The following is a 14,697-nucleotide window of genomic DNA, read 5'->3' as shown; positions in this document are numbered from 1 at the left end:
TTTAGACATGGTAGCTTTTAGTACCTGTAGTGAAGTTATGCTTAATAATGATATGAATTTCCTCATCATATTTTTCTTTTACATCTGGAAGAAGATCTGCCAATAGTATAATCACAAGCTAATCCTCTGATATTTTAGCACCTTATATTTCGTCTTCTACAAAATGCAACTCACAAAGTAGTCCAAGCATCTCGAGCTCCTGGAGGGAAAGAGCTTCTATATTACTATGTTGTTGCTATTAGAAATCAGATGTTAATTTTTGCTTATTGCTATTGAAATGTTATTTTCATTCCCAATGTAGGATGAGAACTGCATTTGTAGACAGTGTCTACTCTTAGTCTATGTAGGAGGGACACCAGATGGATATGACAAATAAATGGAGGAAGCACAAGGTACCAGTGGCACGATTATGATTTGTGTAGTAAGTGGCAGTCACAGCACACCCACTGTCTAGCTATTGTCGGGCGTTTTGTAGTCATTATGGCACAGCAGGTAAACATTAATGGGAAAAGATTACATACTGTGAGACAGAGCATTAGCCTGTGTAAATCACCAGAGCTCAGCTGAAGTCAATGGAGCTGTAAGGTTTTGGACCAGCTGAGGATATGGCCTTAAACTCTTCCTTTTGAAAAGAAAAATAAATATCTCGAGGCCCTCCACCATGTGCTTCAGACCGTTCTCTCTACCCAGCTAGTTCTTCAAGTGTACATATATCTATACTTACTGCTTGGGGGTGGTTATTATTTTGGAGAAGGGAGTGCAATACACATTATGTGCCTGGGGAAAAGGTCTGTATCTGTAACTGTCAGCAATTCCTGTAATTACACCCACCAACAATATTGGCTCTTGGAATTCCCCTTTCATACAACCTACTTTTGTCCTCCTTCATCAACGAAGCTGAGTGTGACATCCTCTAACAAGGTTGCTAGAATGGTTACGCGACTCAATTATTAACTCAAATGCAACTCGCATACTGCAGCAAATAGAATTTCTTCTGACAGGCTGCTTGTCATATTATGGCCTTATTTGATTAACTCACCCCTTTGGAGGTGTTCATGATCTCATTATATCTTTAATGATAAAATTCCCTTCTGCTATGTGCTATTTTATATTATGTTAAAAGGGATTCATTCATTTTTCGCTTGTCACTTGCATAATTGGATAAATATTTAACAGGGGTAAGTTGATTAAATTTCGTCTAAAACCATAGTCACTACCAAAATATATTCTGGACACCTTAAAATTTGGTCTGTTGGCTGTCAATGGAGCAGGTGGTAAATCCAATGAGACTTTCCACTTTGAAGATCACATGAAGTCCTTCTTCATTTTAACTCTCCAGAGCCCCAAAAATGAGTAACAACAAAGGATTTTACTCCAGTAGAAAATAATGGTTTTAGTAGATTACACTGCAAAGAGTTTAAATTGGAAGATGGGAGCCATAACTGAGGTGACATGTTACTGAATTAATCAAATGTGAGAGGTAGTGTATCTTCTGGTTAAAACATGAGAAAATCAGGGTCAACGTTCTGAGTCTTTGCTGCTGAATCACAAAGGCCAGGAACAGATTTTTAATCTCTCTTTGAAAGGGATTTAATTTATGTCAGCAAAACCAAACTGTATATATTCCTCAGGTCCACAGGCCTCATTCTCCCATGATGATATTTGGATGTCCAAATACTTTGGTTTATATATAACCATGAAACATAGGACTCTGTATGTTGTCAAAACTGGCTTCAAAGTTTGTATTCAAAGAAGTAATTTACTGACTCATTATTGACATCAAACACAAGTACAAACAGGCAGTTAATGCTTGAAAACATGGGCAAAAGTGTGGCTTTATGGAATTCACAGGGATTTCAAAACTAGTCTTTGATGTTAACACCTGTAGATAAAATGTTTCTTTCATTCACTTTTAGACCTTAACATAAAAATCATTGGAGAAGGGCATATAATTATTAAATGCTTTTGTTTGAAAGGATTACATTATGCAAAATGTCCATTAAAATAATCACTGACATATTATATTTGGACAAAATAGGGTTAAGTATACATTTAACAAAATTGAAACCTCTAATATGATTATCTCTGCTTTTATCTGATTGTATGTTGTCCAGGAGGGTGATATGAAATTCCGGTCATAGGATTTTAACAACTGTAAATCTATAAAATCATAGGCTCCTAGATAATAAGATAATCGGGGTCTCAGTAGGTCTTCTGGTCCATTCCTTTGCCCCAGAAGAAATATCAGCTCAGACAGTGCCTTTCAGGTAGATGTTTGTATCATCTTTTCTTAAAACCCTCCCATGCTGGATATTTCACAGCTTCCCCAGGCAAACTGCACCAATGTTTCCCTAGCCTTGCCATGAGATTTGGTCTTAATGTCTTCATTATATATATGCTCAAATCATTTCAGGTGTCATTTCTACTCTTTTCAAATACAATTTATTTTATAAAGTCAGGAATTGGAAATAGATGGGTAGGTTGGGGGGGTGGGGAAGAAATAGAAGAAAACCTGAATGAGAGAGATATTAATGTATTGAAGTGTAAAATTTTCCAAGCCTCATGTGATCAAACTATTCATAGCTTACAACTATTTAAAGGCACCAAACCTCTTCATATTGTGCAATTTCTCCAAACGAGTCTCTGGAGGCACATGTTTTTCTCCATTAGTTATAAACAGAGACAGCTGAGACTGAAGATGACGTTAGATGACTAAATGATATGCCTGAAGTTGCACGGACCCACCACCCCTTTCTGATCTTCGGTAAAACTGTTTATTCATTGAAAGGCACAGTTTTCAGTCTGCGTTCTGCTGGCCTCAGAGGTGTTGATTGTCAAAGAGTATTCCCAGATTCTGGAGTTTGATCTTTTAAACTATTTTTTTGTAGAAGTTTTTCCTTGGATCACTTTGCTCTGGGCTCACTAGCATTCTTACAAATAATCCCAGAATAGCCTGGAAGTTTTTATGCGCAAAAAACCAGTCTCAGCTGGCACACAGCCACTCAGTTTTGGACAGTAAGAAACGTTATTTGTGTGAACATGGGCTGATCCTTACCTGTTGACCTCACTGTCCAAGAACAGTACCAGAAACATCTATTTACCAGGACAGACATAGCCTACAGTCCATTGCCTAATTCCAAAAGTTCCAGGAAAGGCCACAGAGAAAGGTTGTGGTTGGACATTTGACATAGTAAATTATGTAAATGAAATTGATCCAGGGATCTCCACACCAGTCTGAAAACTTTCAGGGGGTCATCAATTGGAAAAAATAAAACAGGGGGAAAAAAAAAAAAAAAGAAGAAAACATAGCCCAATTCATTATTCTTCTCTCTCAGTCATTCTACCAGACAGATTAAAACTCTTGCCATATGATTCAGATGGGCAATCACAGAACAGCATTCTGGGCAATAAGCACTGTATAATTTTACTGGGAACCTGCCAAAGGCTGAAAATTATGGAATGAAAAATGAATGATGAATAAATGAATAAACAAATCTGTTTGCAGAAATTAGGGTTGATTGCTAAATGATTTGCTGCCTCACAAATGGGGCTAAATTAATCCTGAGATTTGTTCCGTAATAGAATGATTTGGCCTTTATAGCACCTGATTGAATGCATGTTGAATTCGGCTGAAAGATTCTCAGCTACTTCAGTGGACTTTGAATTAGACCCATGGAACATTATTCATTGTCATATCTTCCTATGCCCTTGGAAAGAAAGCTGTCATTATTTTCATTGCACAAGTGGGGAAATTGCAGTACAAACAGAGAATGGCCATGGTCATAGAAAAGGTTACTTGTACAGCTCACTGACACAAGACACAGATGGGAAATGAGAAGACAACAGTCATGCCCATGAGGTTTTATGGCTATATACATAGACGTAATAATAATCCATAACAGTCTGGGATTGATTGATTTGCTATTGGGTGTGAATAGCAGGGTTTTGAGGACAGAAAGTGAACTTTCAATTACCTACAATAGCCCATTAAAGTTATTTTTCTTCAAGAGCATTTTTTTCTTCCCACAAATTAATTTTTGATCTGCAGTACGAGAAAAAAGTCATCTGCCACCTGAAGTCCTGGGTAATCCTTTCCCAGACCCTCATTTGAAACCAGTAGGTGACAGTTGTACTATTTCACCCAAATTCATCTGTCCTTTTAACCTGCAGGGGCCAAATAGGAAGCAAAATAGCTTTTGCTCTTAACAGATCAAACCAAAGAAAAACAGTGGTGAGAAATGGATTGTGTGCTGCGCTCACTCACTCATTTGAGGGAGGGGAGATATATTGACTGCAGGAGTCAATAAAATTGCAGTGCAATCTGAGTTTTCATTCTGAGTCCTGAAGTAACTCTCTGAACTTCGGCAGGAACTTGTTGCAAACAAGTTAAATCCCAAAGCATTTGCTAGTTTAAACTACAGCTAAGCCAAAGCACACATGAAGGGCCTAAGGGGCATAAGGTGTGGAGATCTAGCACAATCCTTAGTTTTCCACTGTTTGAGCCAACAGAAAGCATGGTCAGCCCAGGACTGACCCTAAAACTGGATGCATGTTTTTTTCTTTGTTTTTAATCGTTTTGATGTTAGGGTCAGAATGGTAATAAAGATATGGGTCCTGAAATGACCATAAACAAGATAGAGTCAATGCCTCATGAGTTTCATTCTCACAATGGGTGTAATGGATACTGTCATCAACTCACCTAAAATAGCAAAGCTAGAAACAAATGTTTGAATTAAGTTAGGTGTTATCATGTATAACACATGGAAAATAACAAACACGGTACCCATACTTAACAAAGGGAAAACAAATTATCCACTAGACTTCAGTTCCATCAATTTGATCTCAATAGCATGCACTACTTCAGGAGTCTTCAAGGAATGAACATTCAAATGATGGAAAAAGAGGAGAAACAACATAAAGAAACTAGGTATCTTTCTCAAATAAAATGAATGCTTTTTGTTAAAAAAAAAAAAAGTTAATAAAATATGTAGTTGTTGCCACATAAGATATTTGCTGTTAAGGAGCAGAAAATGGGGATTCCTTCAAGAACTTTAAAGAGGTAAGAAACTATTAAAAGAGGTGATATGAGGCTAGAAATATCTTACTGGCGGAAGGTGGGTTCATGCATTATTATTTTTTTAAACAGTAATCTTGGTATGAAGTATAGGAGATTGCTTATGAAATTTGCTGATGGTGTGAAGGAGGAAGGCATCATCAGTGCAGAGGAAAAATTAGAACCACATAGAAAGAAATGGATAATGTAGTAGACAAGGGTAAGTATGGTTAAATTTCCTACCGCAATGTGGAAGCTCATGAGTTGAGGCAGCAATAGCAAGAACTTCACGTATTAACTGCTAGGTCATCACTTAGTAACATCTTAAGGGAAGAAAGATCAGGATAGTCTCATCAGTCATAGGAGAAGAGTGTTCAACAACGTGCAGCCATGGGAAAAGCAGCTGTGATTGCTCAATGAGGTATTTTCAGTAGAGGTAAGGATTCATTAATTTCTCTGCACAAAATTGTGATGAAAACTCACCTGAAATTGTATAGATAGTTTTGACATGCAGGTTTAGAAAAGAAGTAATAAAACTGAAACAAGTTTAGTGATGAACCTTTAAAGAAAAAAGTTTGAATAATTTGTAAATGAGGAGGCTGACACTATGTCTACACTGTATTTGCAAGCAGCTCTGAAGTCATGCTATGCCCAGCTCCAAACCAACCCTAAGCTGTATGCTGACAGATAAGAGGCAGCTACACCAAGATTATACATGCTGCCGCAAGTCACAGTGTTTTAGCAGCGATTTGATGCCTCACTAATACAATTAAATGACTTGGAATATCAGCACAGAGACCTAGTGTCTCCCTAAAGTGAGAGCAAAGGGGTGCTTGGACTATAAAATCCTATAAGAAGAGGTTGCATTGTTTAGCTGAGGCCAAGAGGAGGCAAAATTACTTAGACTATTTAGGATCTGGTGGATAAGAAGGGTAAAACATGCTATTTAAGCCAAGGAACAACTCTGGCACCAAGTCAAGTGTGTCCAGAGAATGTATAAAAGGGCTGTTTGGATGTTAGTGCTTGAATGTCAACAGTCTTTGCTGGTCCTGTGCTCATCTGAAGCTTGATTTTTCTCTATACTGTAGGTACCTATTGCAAGATGTAAGAAGTTGTCTTAGTAGTAAATGACCTTCGTAACAGATACGTTTCGGAAAATGTTATGTTTCTGTTATTTCTGTCACTTATGCAAGTTTGGCTCCTTCTGGCCACCCTCCTTGCCTTTGCTGAGCTTTCTTCATTGACCTGGCTGTCAGTTCTGCTGTCACTCTTGCTAGTTTTGCTGTCATCTCCAACACACTTTTAGTGGACGTGCTGGGGTAGGATAGTCTCTGTTAGCCATTAGAGCATCATTATACCTCTGCTTATGTTCAACCTGGATTCAATGTTTGTAGTTGTTCTGGAGGGACAATCATCATCCTACATGCGGAATGGTATGGAGACAGAGTGGCCTTCTTGAAAATGTAGGTTTTGTTTTAAGAGATACAGACACTTGAGAAAAGGGGGGAGGGAGAGGAAAAGAGCCCCGTCATTGGATTTAGTAGTAGGACTGAAAAGACCAAAAGGATCTGAATAATAGAATAGGTCAAAGGCTTCAAACTTGTAAGCCTAAGGTTAAATATGACAGCAGTTTAAATTCTCTGGGAATCAAACCTCCTATTAGGTTCCTAGCGCTAGGAAGCCAAATGTTTGATAGCTGAGCTGTGCAGGACTAGAATTAGAGTCGAACCATGGAATCATCTTAGCATGGTGTTACCGTTATTTACCATCTGACAGCTGTGAAAGTAGTCCATCTTAGATGTTTAAATTCACGCCACAATCAGTCCTTTTCTCTCAAGCGTTCAGGAAATACTCACATGAGTGTTATTCAATGTATTTTACACCCTCTTTAAAAATTTATTATTTAGATTTTAGATACAAGAAAATGATAAAAGAAAGGCCCATGTTCTCTCTCTATTGGTGCAGTTTTTCAGTCAATGCAACTATATCAGCTTAGACTGGGCCTACATTCCTATCTTTCCAAGACTGTACAGTCTAATTATAAGCAAGACAAATAGGAAAAAAAAATAAAATCAAACAATGGAAAGAACAGCAGATGAGAATAAAAATTATTCAGTGGTGCAGCTGCTTAGATTTGTTATCTTCACGCCTTAGAGATTCCATTAGGTTTCCAACACAGACTGCCTGGCTGCTTTTTTTGTAGTCTACTAGTGCACTAAATATCCACAGACATAAAATGTACAAAAAAAGTCTTCTAAGCCAGAGGGAATAGAATTGTAAATGTGTAAAACTCTGTGTCTGTGTATATATGTCACATCAGTTAAAAAGGAAAGTATAGTTTCTTGATTGCCTATACAAGCTCCATTTACTAAACAGCAAAAGTACCAGACGTACATTTTTCAGGGGGCATTACCTTGGCCAAAGGTCACAAAAACAATTTCAGAGGCAGCCTGCCCACATTAGTTTCTTGAGATCTTGATTACAAATTTATAAGAGACATACCCTAGACATTGAGAGATGGTCTCAAAGATTACTGTCCTTCCTGCCATCTGCACACTCCACTGGGAACATTAGAAACCCTGTCCATCAACCAAAATAAACAGCTCTTCTCATGAACAGGCCCAAAGAATGCCCTATAAATCATACCTGTCAAAAATGCTAGTAGCATTGCAGAAGACAGAAATCAATCCAAAACTCATTAGTTCACCTGACAAGTGCTTAATCTTATATTGTTTAATGCCAACCTGAACAACTCAGATAGAATAGAACCATGCAAAGCAGTGGCTGGATTTTCTATTATAGAAACTTTTGCAGTGATTATAGCTTAATCTTTCTCTCAAATCTTCCTTCCTTTCATTCTCCTTTTCTCTATACCACCTGCCAAAAGATATTGACTCCAACAGAGTTTTCTTGCTTCTGAAGGGATAGATACGTCACGATTGCCTCATCCCATAGTTTGCAAGACTGTACATCTGCATTTTGCAAATGTCTTCTGCTAAGCAGGATAAACAAGTATGGATTGGATTATATATGGTATTGTTTGAAGAGGTTGACGAGCAGAATGGTTATACTACTAACTTTTTATTAGATTTGTACTAAATCTTTTAATCTGCCAGCATGGAATAAAGTATGAAATAATTCCTAAGTCATGTGGGACAACAAGAAAACACAAGTACAGAAAGCAGATGTTGGAAGTGAAGGTGTTCTTCATCCACAGATCTGGGGAACAAGACATATTACAGTCCCACGTGGAACTCGTATTTTGTGAATTCCTTAAAATATTGGAGGAACATATTGTTTAATATCAGTGGCTTTATTCAAATGATTTAAATGTGACTTAGGGACTGTTCTTTTGCACTCAGATCTGCTGGTGTGGAATGGCTTGCATCCATGCTATTGGACTCCCCAATTCTCCAAGAAAGAATGTATGCCTATTACTAATTCTTCAAGGGCTGTTTAGGAGAGCCCTAAATGGCAGTGACCAAAACCATGCCCAGGATGATTCCAACAGTTTTAACAAAAGGGATGGTTGACTTCTAGTGCAGAGCTGAATTTGCTAGTATATACTTAGTGTTACTCTTTCTGTTTAGTTTACCAGCATATGCAGAGCCGTAGTATCTAAGATTGCAAAAATGAAGATACTACATCCTAATATAAGAAAACATTGAATTTTAGGAAGAAAGACATTATTCTGAAATGTCCTTCAAAGTGACACTAGTAACATCCATGTGACATATAAGTGGTGGTTTTACTTCTCAGTTTTCACAAAATATAAAGTGAAACTTCAGAAGCCATATGACCTCTGGAGAATGTATTATGTTGTTAGGAGCTCAAGTGGTGAGTATTTGACACACCACTTAGCACTCTGATATCAAGGTGGCCCTTTGTACCTATGGACATCACAGAAGAAGCAGAAATGCAAATCTGAAATGAGGAATGCATAAAGCCAGTCTTAAGCAAAGCTAACAACACTGCACAATAACTTCCCGTATAAATCCAGTGAAGAGCCAACTTGTAAGGAACATGCTGCAGTCAGGCCACAAGACACAAAGCCGGTCTGCCTTGGTGCAAGCACTCTGGACTTTGAACGTCAGTGCATATATTGTGGGAGGAAGAAGTAGCCCTGCCTTTTACTGTGTGCTTGTTAAGTGTTGTGCATATAGCTATAATTGCAAACTGGAGTTACAGCAGGGATGTAATTAGCTTTTTCTGCTTCTTTTTTCACATTAGAGTTCAATTATTGAAGCAAGAAGACCCCTTGTCAGTGTTGCCATTGTTGCACAAGGTACCTTCCCTGCATCTCATGGATTTTGCTGAATTCAGGCATTCAGATCCAAATCTAGAGTTGTAACTGCTAATGAATTTCTTCTGTTCTTTTAGTCTAACTGGTCCAACATGTATGCAAAGAAACTAGTTGTTATGAGGAGTGAGTATCCAAGACCTTGCTTTAGGATGGCTGGCAGATAGGTAAGAAGTCTTCTGGAAGAGAATGTGGTTTGAGAACTGGAGTGTGGAAATATTGGGTTTGGAATTGCGGGGGGCTGGGGGAGGAGAAAAAAGGAAAAAAGAAAAAAAAAAGAAAGGGATCTGGGTAGATTTGGGCATCATTGAGGGGAAAAACATCTGAAAGGAGATGAAGATGTAAGGGAGGAGATTGGTGCTAGTGCTGGACCAGAACAGGGTGAGAAAGCATATTCAATTTTGACTTCACAGAGATTGTATCAAACTGCTAAGGACATCCATCAGAATCTGATAGCAGATGCTCAGGAATAATTTACAGCCTGTGCTAGTTTAGGAACAAAAAGTTCTGTAAATAGATCCCCTGTCTGATTTTTACAGAGCAAAAGGAAGAGAGAAAAGCAGAACAATACAATGGGATTATAAAACGCTATAGCAGTAGGAGTTAAGGAAATGGAAATAGTGGGTGGTTTCTGTGATAGACCCAGGAGAGCATGAAAACCCTGCTTGATGATGTAGCTTCTGGATCAATGGGTGATTTTTAGTTCACTATGATTCCCCTTCTCACATGGCTTATTTAAGAGGGGGAAAAACGGCACTTCCAATTTAATAGTGTCTATAATAATCCTTAGAGATTTTACAGGTCTTGTCCTCTCACTCCTTTGCTCCAAACTCTATTCCTAAGCCATCTTCTCCCCCATATTCTTCGGCTTTCATTTAGGAGCTGCTTTCCCCAGGGGTTCCGACCACTGGTACCCCTAATTTCTAGGGTTTTATTTCCCTGGGCTCCTGTCCACCACCAGCTCACAACTCCCATCAGTCAGTATGGCGATCAGCTGTGTTTTGGTTTTAGTGCCTTGCCATTCCAGGAAAGCATTTGCATGGGTTCCCTCCCCTCATTTATACTCTTCCTAAGATCCCTTGCAGCCTCCTTTTTCTTCCCCCCATACAAGCATCGCCCACCTCACCTCTGTCCCTTGTAGTGGGGAGGTTTGCCATGAGTTTGAGTATATTATGAACTCCCAGTTACCTGGAAGAGAGCAGGGAGGGCAAAGACATGTAAACACAATTAGGTTAGAGCTGGCATCCTCTGAGGAATTCCAGGTGACACAACGCTGGTTTTGACACAATGCTTGTATTGACTTAAATAACGAATTTTCACTGCATCTTTGGGGAGAGTATCCCACTTAAAGATGGATTAAAAGTTCACATAGAAGCACTGATGACAGAACTGGGAGTTTGTAGAATCTCAACTTTTGCTCCATTTTTTGCAATATATAATTTTAATAGTAACAACCACTGCAAAAATAAAAGTAATAATAGAACCTCCATCCTCGGAGATACTCAGAACTCAACTGGACAAGGCCCTGTGCAACCTGATTCAATTAAGCCTGCATTTAGCATCAGGCTAGATTAGATAATATCCAGAGGTCCCTTCTGACCTTAATTATTCTATGAATCCATGATTAGTAGCTGTTAATAGCAACAGCCCTGAAAATGAAGATTTGAAAGATGCACAGGGAATGAGATGATTATTTACTATACCTTTTTGTGGGTCTTGAACTTAAAATAAATTATTTACCGATATGTAGGCATGATGTTCTTTAAATCAGGGATAATGTCTTTTCCCAAGGGGGAGAAGGAACTATAATTTTACTTCAAACACATGCTCGAATGTCATGGAAATCAATGGGATTTGAAAATGTGCCTAATGTTAGACATGTGTTACATATTTTCCAGAGTTGTAGCCTATGGTAGGGAAGCAATATTAGTAACAGAAAAAGGCAGCTCTTAGAGATTAGAAAGAGATTACATCTCTCAGTACTTCACCTTGGAAAGTCTTTTACCATTCCTTAGAAAACAAGACCATTATAATGAAAAGTCTTCCCTTGGTGACCCTTGAAATCTTATTAGTAAATGGGATCTTTCCTTCCCCAGGGGCTTGATTGACTATACAGCAATGGAGCAATTCCTGCAAGGTTCACAGAGAGGGACCCTAACTCTTGTGTGGCTACTTGTGTTGTGGGCAATAGGGAAAAAAAAAAAAAAAAAGGGACCTGTGGGTTTATGTCCCGTGTTTCACTTCATGCTCCTTCATTTCCAACCAGATTCAAGAGATGTTTCTCTAACACTGGAAAAAAACTTTAAGTATCCCACTTCGTAACTGAAAGAGAAAACTCACAACTACTATTATTAAGCAATAATTATTTTGTTTTTCTAGGGAGGATTCAGTAAGATAAACACTTCGCAGATAAATAAAGTTCCAGGGCTTCAGGCCAAGATATTTATTGACTTAGAAGGTACTTATCTCTTCGTTCACTCCCATGTCAAAAATATAATGATAGTAATTATGTTAAAAAACAGACCACTTTTTAAATTATTTAAAAGTGCTCTTCCAGAATTTAACAGGATGATAATTGCTCCAGCAGCTTTTATGACCTGTGGGGAAAAAATTAGCCACAGGGAAAAGGAAGATCCCAACCTGCTCTTTGTATTTAATTCTTCCTCATTTATTTAATTATTTTTAGTATGGCATCTTCATTTCAAATACACCTGGTATTTGGGGAAATAGGCTGAATTCTGAGGATGGGAAAAGATTCGGACCCCTTGAAAATGACAGTTACTCTAAAAGCCCCAAAGGAGAGAGATACCATAGAACTGTCAGATTGAGTACCTAGATAAAACATAGACATAACTAATACTCGTAGCTCAGAATCTCAGTATCTCAAAGAAATTCAGAGATCTGAATTTTTTTTCTCATTCCAAAATAGAGCAAAATGTCACAGTATGAAAATTCCCATAATGTTTTATGCATAATTAAAATATTTCCTATTCTGATTTTTGTTTAGCTGCTCCATATTGTAATTAATAGTATAAAGTCAATCTTGTAACAACGATGATGATGTTCTTTGAGCTTGCCTTCCCAAATCTAACACTTAAATGTCCTGGGAAGCATGAAACAAAGTGTTATGCTTTTATTTTTATATATCTGTGGAAAATAAAAAGTAATCCATATGGACATGTATAGATCAGAGGATCAAGCCCATAGAAATTTCCTCAAAGGGACTAGAAACCCTGTAAACTACCCCTTTCCCAGGACACCCTTCACATCTCCCCTTAGGTTTTATGAATTCCACGTGTGCTTTTATGAAATGTATTCTGAAAGGAATTTAATCAGATTATCTCAGGTTGATGTAAATACTCAGCCCAAACTAAATTGTTTCAATTTGCTGAACATTATAAATAAATAAATAAAAATGCTGATCCTAAGTGATGTTTGCTGTTCCGATTTGATTTCATTTCTGACCTGAAAAAATCAATTACTTCCACAGCCAAGTTTTATCCCCCCTTCTCCTCTAACTTCATACTTAAGTTAATGGACTGTTGAGTCAGAAGGGACCACTGTGTTAATGTAATCTGACTGCCTGTGTAGCACAGACCATGGGATTTCCTTGCACTAATTCCTGCTTGTACTAAAATACTTCTTTATTAGAAAAGAAAAAAAAAAAAATCTAGTCTTAATTCATTTTTATTTGTCATTATAAGAAGCTCATTACTGCTCTGAGTAATTCATTCCAGCCAGGACTACCTCTATAAGCAGGTAGGTATGAGAATTTAAAAATATATACATATTTACTAATCAAAATAAATTGGGTTTGGTTTGGTGGGGGGTTTTGGGGGTTTTTGTTTGTTTGTTTTTTTCTCCAGTGAATACAGGTTCATTTAAACTGTTCTCAAGGAATATTAGCCTACTTTGACAGCTAAACCCACAGTGGAAAAAATAGTACTTCTCCCCTGACTTCTCTCCTGAGCCTGACAATTTTAAACCTTTAGCTGTTATTTTTCCTATTCTGTTCAGGCAGCAAATTTAAGGAATAGGTGTGCACAGTAAAATGCAGTTTCAGAGCGAACTAAACCTGGAAGCATTGTAGTTGTCAGTTTATACATTATTTACTACAAATTTAGCCCAGATATAGGTCTGTAGTGATGTAACTACACTGCTTCCAGGACAGAGAGTATCTCTGCATGGCATTATACTCCACTACATAAATGTATCATCTCATTTAGAGACAACCTCGGCATCTCTGCATGGGGTGCTGTTGTACCAGGTAGGTAGCTCTGTGCTGAGCTCTTCAGGGCGAGAACTGTCTTTTCATTATATGCATGTATGTGTAACTGCCTTTCCCTGGGGCCTCTAGGTATTGCTGTGCTAGAAATAAATTATAATAATGAATAAGTGACCTGGACACATACAGTCCAGGAATCTCTGATGTATGCAAATGGCGTTCGGTGCAAAGGGCTAACACTAAATCCAGACGATAAAGTTAACTTATAGTTCTATCCTGTGCATTTTAAATTTTATGTGAGCTTGTTATGCAGAACATTTTGCCCCACCAGAAAAAAAAAAGAAATGTGAAATGATAGCATCCACCTGTTTACTATTAGCAAGGGCGCAAGAAAATTCCTGAATGCTCCCAGTAAGCTGTGACAGAGGAATACTCTGACTGTAAACCCCATTGACAGAAACCGAGTAAATTATTCTGTTCCAAACAGTCAGCCATATATTCGCAAAACTATCCGCTTGTGAATTTTACAGCACGCACAGCTCGGAGACATTGGCCTATAATTATGCAACAGCTGAGCATATGTGAGGGCTGGAATAAATAGCCAGCACAGCCTCAGATGGACTTAAGTGGGTTTGTGTTATTGTAGGGCTGCAGTCGTAGTAGGGAACGTGGGGCTACCAAGTCCATTGGCTGGCCAAAGTCCTCTAAGTGTCATCCTCCTCCTTCTTTTTGGTCTTCACACTGGGCTGAAACATATATCCCTTCGAAGCAGAGTTTACAGCTGCAGTACTAGTGATCTGGTGTTTGAAGGAGATAACTGAATTTCATGTAATTACTGGGAAGGGTGGGTATCTTTCACCCGATTTTATGAATTACAAGCCAGTAGTTTCTGTTGTATGGATGGATGTTGAAAGTCCTGTGATATTTTTATAACAGCCATGAGTTTCTACAGTATGTTGGCCTCCTCTCTACTTGTTTCTTTACCTCCCCCCCCCCCCCCCCAAAAAAAAGAAAAGTCTTATTAAAGCAAAATCTCCCATTTTTCAGAAGAGCTGAACGAGAACAAAGGGAAAAGCAATAGTGATCTGCAGGAATCGCACATTCACCTGATAAGTGTCT

Source organism: Haliaeetus albicilla, chromosome W (assembly GCF_947461875.1).
Source record: "Haliaeetus albicilla chromosome W, bHalAlb1.1, whole genome shotgun sequence".
In the NCBI taxonomy this organism is placed as follows: Eukaryota; Metazoa; Chordata; class Aves; order Accipitriformes; family Accipitridae; genus Haliaeetus; species Haliaeetus albicilla.
This window is presented reverse-complemented; position numbering follows the sequence as displayed.